General features: G+C 33.7%; 3 non-coding genes and 1 pseudogene across 4 annotated transcripts; 2 read left to right on the plus strand and 2 right to left on the minus strand.

Moving 5' to 3' along the window:
• Nucleotides 1-1,541: 1,541 nt before the first annotated feature.
• Nucleotides 1,542-1,873, minus strand: LOC147921239 (uncharacterized; annotated as a pseudogene). The gene has a single exon (XR_015590572.1). The product of XR_015590572.1 is annotated as an uncharacterized LOC147921239 (transcript).
• A 553-nt stretch (nucleotides 1,874-2,426) lies between these two features.
• TRNAS-GGA (transfer RNA serine (anticodon GGA)) lies at nucleotides 2,427-2,513 on the plus strand. The gene has a single exon. It is a non-coding gene; the product is annotated as a tRNA-Ser (tRNA).
• Nucleotides 2,514-3,813: 1,300 nt separating this feature from the next.
• TRNAT-UGU (transfer RNA threonine (anticodon UGU)) lies at nucleotides 3,814-3,886 on the minus strand. Its single transcript has one exon. It is a non-coding gene; the product is annotated as a tRNA-Thr (tRNA).
• Nucleotides 3,887-5,674: 1,788 nt separating this feature from the next.
• On the plus strand, nucleotides 5,675-5,747 carry TRNAF-GAA (transfer RNA phenylalanine (anticodon GAA)). Its single transcript has one exon. It is a non-coding gene; the product is annotated as a tRNA-Phe (tRNA).
• The last annotated feature ends 1,753 nt before the right edge of the window (nucleotides 5,748-7,500 follow it).

A 7,500-nucleotide genomic window follows, 5' to 3' on the forward strand; every position in this document is an offset into this window, starting at 1 on the left:
AATAGAACGATTTGAGAAAAGGATATAATGAAAATTTTTTCTTTGATTGGTTCTTCTGATAGAAAAAAGGATCCGTTTTATTTGACCGAGAGGGCCAAGAAACTAAAAAACGATTAATTATAAAAATAAATATATAGAAAAAAAAAAAGAAACAAAGGGAAAGTTCTTATTCGAAGCGCCTCGTGATCGTCAACCAATTCTGTGCTTCAATATAATTACCAGGAGTAAGCGTTATAGCCTGTTTCCAATACTCAGCGGCTTGAGCGAACCAAGCCTCCGCCATTTCAGAATCTCCTTGTTGAATGGCCTGTTCTCCACGGTCGGAATAGGCGGGTCAATTCCCTCCCTGAGAACCGTACTTGAGAGTTTCCTACCTCATACGGCTCGACAACCAACTCTTTTGTTTTGGTGTACCAGTTTTTTAACTTTAACCTACTTTGAACTTTATATCTAATTGAATGTCTAATTGAATGTCTAATTGAATGAGATTTCTTATAGATATTTTGTTTTTCTTGGATTAAACAAAAGAGAGTAATTACATGAGTTTCAAACTTTCATTTTGATTTAATTAATATATTAATTAATATAATAAGTTTTATCTTTTCTCCTACCTTCAGAAAAAAAGGCATGTCCACTGTTATTAGATATTAGAATTTTCTGAAAGGTAACTATCCCGCTTTCATATAAAAATTTATATAGAATCTTTGAAAAAGACTTTTTCATACTTCATAAAAAAGAAAAAGACTTACTGTCTTTAGGATCTGATGCTACACCGCTGCTCAATACCTTAGGGGATCCACTCTATTACATAAGTAGATTCCTAAGATTTATATCATATTATGATATAAATAAACAGCTCTTGTTGTATCGGTCCAAAACCTTAACCTTTCCAATTGATCTTTACGGTGCTTCCTCTATCAATTAAATCTTTTTTTATCCATAGAAGAAAGTATTTAGGCATATCTAGTCTTCACTTCATATTTCGATCAATGAAGTTTATTTATTTGCTACAGCTGATAAAAAATCGTTTTGGACGACGCGCTTATGTAGAAAGCCCTTTTTTGTGTTTCTAGTATTTCATTGACTAGTTGTTCGTTCTTTTTTTCTATAGTGGAGATAGTCGCACGTAATGACAGATCACAGCCATATTATTAAAAGCTTGTGGTAAAAAGGGGTTTCGTTCTAATGCCCGAAAATAATATTCTAAAGCTTTGGTATGTTCCCCATTACTTGTGTGGATAAGGCCTATATTATAGAGTATATAACTTCGATCATAGGGGTCAATTTCTAGTCGCATAGCTTCGTAATAATTCTGTAATGCTTCCGCATAATTTCCTTCAGATTGAGCCGACATCCGTTACGGTCGTCATTCGCTTTAACGAATTCTCCGTTTCAGAACCGTATGTGAGACTTTCATCTCATACGGCTCCTCCTTTAGGTGCATAATGAAAATAATATATGTAAAAATGTGATGTCATTATGAACTAAGCGGGGCTAATGTTTTTACAAGAAATCCCTAGCCAACCTTCTTGCAAAAGATCTTTTCTTACTACCAAGTGGGTTCATGCTAGATAAAAATAAAAAAGGAAACTCTCAAAATTTCTTTGTTCTCAACGCCCCTAAATTTCCAGGAATGAGTCACTTCAACAGTCTTAAATGGTTATACGGGTATCCAAAGTACGAACGAGATGGATGTTTATTGTTCCAACCATTTTAATTTAATTAGTCCCAATCCCAAAGAAGAAGAAGAAAGGGAATCATTTTGAAGAAAGTTTTTGTGTTGTTGATTTCTCGGCGTAGTGCTTCTTCCCCTATGCCTCCTATTCGTATATTGTATTAGTGTAGTAGGATTGATCTGTAATACGGGAACCATAGGTAAAAACCTTTTGCTCAATACTTTCACAATTGAAGCATCTAAGGCTGCATTAATCGTGGATACATGACAGAAGGGATTGTTTTTTATATTATAAACTTCACCTTCAAAAGCGTAGATTTTTTTTCAATACTTGTTTTTCTTTCTATTCCAATCCAAATCGGCGAGAAAAAAAAGAATAATAATGATAATCAAATCGCACCATCTCTGTAATAAGTAAAAGCCTCTTTTTCTCCGGAAGTTGTCGGAATGACTCGTAATAAGATATCGGCTACAATTGTAAAGGTTTTATCAATAAAATTTCCATTTATACGCGATCTTGGCATAGGTAGTAATCCATTCTCTAACTCTTTTTATTTCCTTTACCTTTTCTTTTGTGAGAAAATTTTCTCACAAACAAAGGAATTGTATAGTACGAACTAACATAAAAGCGGACTCATAAAAAAACACCTTCTATCTACTTCCAATTTTTCCGAGGTATCTATTAACCATAATCTAAAAAACGATGAATAACTCGCTATTCACCCAGATACTCAGTCATAATCCTGATGTCGGAGAGATGGCCGAGTGGTTGAAGGCGTAACATTGGAACTGTTATGTAGACTTTTGTTTACCGAGGGTTCGAATCCCTCTCTTTCCTTACTTTCAACTAATTCACCAATCTTACGTGATTGACCACAATGTATCAAATCCAATAAAAAAGAATAGATATAAAATCTACCTTGTTTTGATTTTGAAATAGATTCTCTACTCCTAATTTCTTTCATATGGAAAATGCTGGGAAGAGCAAACAAGGGATCCAAATCCCCCTACCAATCTATGATACATGAATAGGAAAAAGATTCCTCGACAAAATCCCTTACCTTGTGCCTTTTTATTTTTAACGGCAAAGGGGAGTTGTCCGAACTCTTGTTTTTAGTAATTTTTTTTTTACTTAAGTTAGGTTTATTAAGTCTGTCGAGAGTAATATTCTACGACAAGCAATTCATTTATTTTCAAACCGACGCATTTCCTATCTATTATTTGATTGACTAACCCTTCATATTGGAATGTGTGAAGAGTCAGATGGTTTGGCAATTCTTCAGGGGCAGATGAATCAAGAAGATTTTGAACCAAAGTTCTAGAGTTTTGTTCATCCTTCACTGTAATAATATCTCGGGGTTTGCAGCGATAACTTGGTATATCAACTATACGGCCATTAACTAAAATATGTCCATGGTTAACTAATTGGCGCGCTTGAGGAATAGTCAAAGCCATACCCAATCGAAAAAGGATGTTATCCAAACGCATTTCAAGTAATTGTAGTAAAACTTGACCTGTTGACCCCTTGGCTTTTCCGGCGATACGCACATATTTAAGTAATTGGCGTTCTGTAAGACCATAATGAAAACGCAATTTTTGTTTTTCTTCTAAACGAATACGATATTGAGATTTTTTTACGGGGCGTGATTGGTTTCTAAGATCGCTTCCTGCCTTAGGCCTTTTACTAGTTAGTCCCGGTAAAGCCCCCAGACGTCGTATTTTTTTAAAACGAGGCCCTCGGTAACGTGACATAAAGACTCCTTTTTTTATTGAAATTGTACAAAACTAAATAAAATTAAAACTGAACTAAATGATAATGATAAATGACGTGAAATACACTCCAATAAACTATTGGAATACAAAGAGTAAGAAGATATATTCTCTCAATATACAGATTTTTTTTATTGTATATACAATATATATAAATCAAATAAATCACAAAAATTTTCCTTTATTTTCTTGATTTATTTTGCAAAGATCGAACTCTTTTACCCAATATATATTCCTATATGGAAGTTTATATGACATAATATAAATGGAGTGGTAACTCTTGGAAAAAGGTCCAAGAAGTCTTTTCAATCTTCTTTGATTTTGAAAGTACATTAAAAATCATGTAAAAAAACGAAAAAATATGGAAAAGCCGGCTATCGGAATCGAACCGATGACCATCGCATTACAAATGCGATGCTCTAACCTCTGAGCTAAGCGGGCTCAAATAAAATTGAGCATGCATACAAATTCACTAAACTACTAGATCATATCAATTAACTATTCTATATAATATTTTATAATATTTTTCCTTATCTATTTAGAATTAATCATATTCTATATATTCTAGAACAGAATATAGCTCAAATAAATAGTGACTATCATTAAATAAATAAAACATAACCTTACCTTAATTAATAGAATATAGCAGTATATTGACTTTCAAATTTTAATTTCATTAGTTTCTAAATAAGAAAATCTTAATTAGATCAGAAATCTTTTTTTTTTTTTCTATCTATTCTATCTATTTCTATCTATTATCTATATAGTATAGAATTATTAGAATTTCAAATTTACGAAGTAGACTTCTCATTTTTTTTTCCATTGTACATTGTACAATTCTAAGTTTCAATAATAACTTTCTTTTCATGAAAGTAAAAAAAAAAAAAAAGAAAAAGAATCGACCGTTCGACTATTTCTTAAAATTTAAGACAACGATGAGAAAAGGAAGAACATATATATGTTATGTAATATATAACCATATTGAATTGCAAATACAAAAATGATAGAATCTTTGTTGATTAGACTAAATCAATATGAATGGGGCTCAAAAAAATGAAAGAAGATAACAAAGACATAAAATAAGTATCTATAATGTAATGAATCCCAAGGTTTCGGCATAAGAAAAAACGGAAAGACAGCATAGCATAATGAGATCCTAAAAAGGGGGATATGGCGGAATTGGTAGACGCTACGGACTTAATTGGATTGAGCCTTGGTATGGAAACCTACTAAGTGATAACTTTCAAATTCAGAGAAACCCTGGAATTAACAATGGGCAATCCTGAGCCAAATCCTGGTTTACGCGAACAAACCGGAGTTTCCAAAGCGAGAAAAAAGGGATAGGTGCAGAGACTCAATGGAAGCTGTTCTAACAAATGGAGTTCACTACCTTGTGTTGATAAAGGAATCCTTCGATCGAAACTTCAAATAAAAAAAGATGAAGGAGAAAAACCTATGTTGTATAAAATTAGGTAACACAAAACGATCTCAAAAATGACGACCTGAATCTCGATTTCTTTTTTTTTATAAACAAAATCGAAATGTTGTGAATTAATTCGAAGTTTAATAAATAATATTTATTGATCAAACGATTCAATTCATAGTCTGATAGATCCTTGATGGAACTTATTAATCGGACGAGAATAAAGATAGAGTCCCATTTTACATGTCAATACTGACAACAATGAAATTTATAGTAAGATGAAAATCCGTTGACTTTTAAAATCGTGAGGGTTCAAGTCCCTCTATCCCCAGCTCTACTCCCCGAAAAGGTTGACACCTTACTTTTTTTTCGTTATTATTTATTTGAATTAGATAGAATCTATATCATTTTTCATTTTAAAACTTAGAAAGTCTTCTTTTATTTAGAAGATCCAAGAAATTCCCGGTCCAAAACTTTTTGAATTTACTACTTTTGAGTTTCTTTTCCTTGACATAGACCTAAGTCATATATTAAAATGATACTGATACTTCAGTAGATGATACTTCGGTAATGGTAGACATAGCTTAACAGCAGGGGACTCTAAATCCCTGTGTCATATCATAATGATCCTTCAGTTACTAATGGTAGATATAGCTTAATTGCAAAGGACTGTAAATCCTTGTGTCACCATTAGGAAAATGATAATGATTCTTCGGTAAATGATTCTTCGGGAATGGTAGACATAGCTTAACAGCGGGGGACTTTAAATCCTTGTGTCACCATTCGTAAAACGAGGATGATCCTTCGCCGGGATAGCTCAGTTGGTAGAGCAGAGGACTGAAAATCCTCGTGTCACCAGTTCAAATCTGGTTCTTGGCATAGGATCGATTCATTTTGATAAGTTTCTATTCTTCAAATTAAACGTATCTTTAGTAAAAAAGGTGCAATAATCCTTTATCCCCTCTCTTTTTTTGTTCATGTTGTGGATCCAGCCGTTCAAAAAGAGTGTATAATACTTTATACATAATACATATTCGAAAGGAAAGGTTAAATGAGTTCCGTTGAATCAAACAAGTAAAAAAAGGTCTATAACTATAGTATACTATAGTATCTATAGTTGAAGGGCAGAAATACCCCAAGATTCATTCGATACAATATAAATAGAATTGTATCCCCCCCTCATTTTTTGCTTTCCGATCTTATTTATTCATTCCCAGTTATGTGACTAAAGTTGACTAAGTTATGTGCGCGATACAAAGTTCATAATTCAGAACTCTTTTTTTTAGTTCATCCTATTGGCTCGGCTTTTACGAAATAAAAAAAGTATCTTTCAAATTGGAGATCAAGCTATCTCTAATAATATGAACGAGACCTCAACTCTTCTGTTTGTTTGATCTAAAAAAGAATAGAATTCAAAATATTCCGTGAAGGTCTGTAGTTCTAGAAGCTAAGGCTCATTTTTTATCATTCAATAAGCATCTTGTATTTCATAAAAATTGGGAGCAATATAATCCTTACGTAAAGGCCACCCTATCCAACTTTCGGGCATTAGGATACGTTTCAGTCGTGGATGGCTATCATAAGTGATTCCTAACATATCATAAGATTCCCGTTCTTGAAAATCCGTACTTTTCCAAACCCAGAAAACGGATGGAATTCTAGGATTACTCCTGTGAGTAAATACTTTTATGCAGACTTCTTCCGCTTGATTAACACCATATTCTATTCTCGTAAGATGATACACGCTGGCTAAGAGGCCACCTGGTGCCACATCATAGGCACATTGCGAACGTAAATAATTGTAACCATATACATATAAAATTACAGCAATAGAATGCCAATCTTCCGGCTTTATTTGTAAAGTTTCTATTCCTTGGTAATCGAAGCCCAACGATCTATGAACCAGCCCGCGTTTGGCTAGCCAAACGGACAAAGTGCCCTGCATCTTTTTTCTTTCCCCCACACCTTTTTTATATAAAATAAGTCTTTCACATTTACCATGAGTTCTAATTTATGAAGATTTTTTTCTGATTCTCTAAAAGCCTCCTTAATTAACTAATTCGTGGGACGATACTGGACTTTTGTATTTAAAAAATGTTTCAGTAGAGATCTCTGAAGTAGATGATGGTGGATAGAGTAATTCTTGATCATAATTTCCAGTATGCGGACTGCGTACAACAAAAAACTTGTGATTGGTAGTAAAACACCGATTACCCTGTTGAGGTCTAATTCGATCCTTATAGATTTCTCTAGCTATTTTCTTACGAAGCTTTGTTATAGCGTCTATAACAGCCTCCGGTTTAGGTGGACAACCCGGCAAATAGACATCTACAGGAATTAGCTTATCAACTCCTCGAACAGTACTATAAGAATCGGTACTGAACATCCCCCCTGTAATTGTACACGCTCCCATAGCAATAACATACTTTGGTTCAGGCATTTGTTCATATAATCGCACTAAAGAAGGAGCCATTTTCATTGTTACTGTACCTGCTGTTAAAATAAGGTCCGCCTGTCTAGGACTCGATCTTGGTACTAACCCATAACGATCAAAGTCAAATCGGGAGCCTATTAATGAGGCAAATTCAATGAAACAACAACTGGTACCATAAAGAAGCGGCCATAGGCTGGA

This window comes from Camelina sativa, chromosome 19 (assembly GCF_030686135.1).
Source record: "Camelina sativa cultivar CO46 ecotype springtype chromosome 19, ASM3068613v1".
NCBI classification, from domain to species: Eukaryota; Viridiplantae; Streptophyta; class Magnoliopsida; order Brassicales; family Brassicaceae; genus Camelina; species Camelina sativa.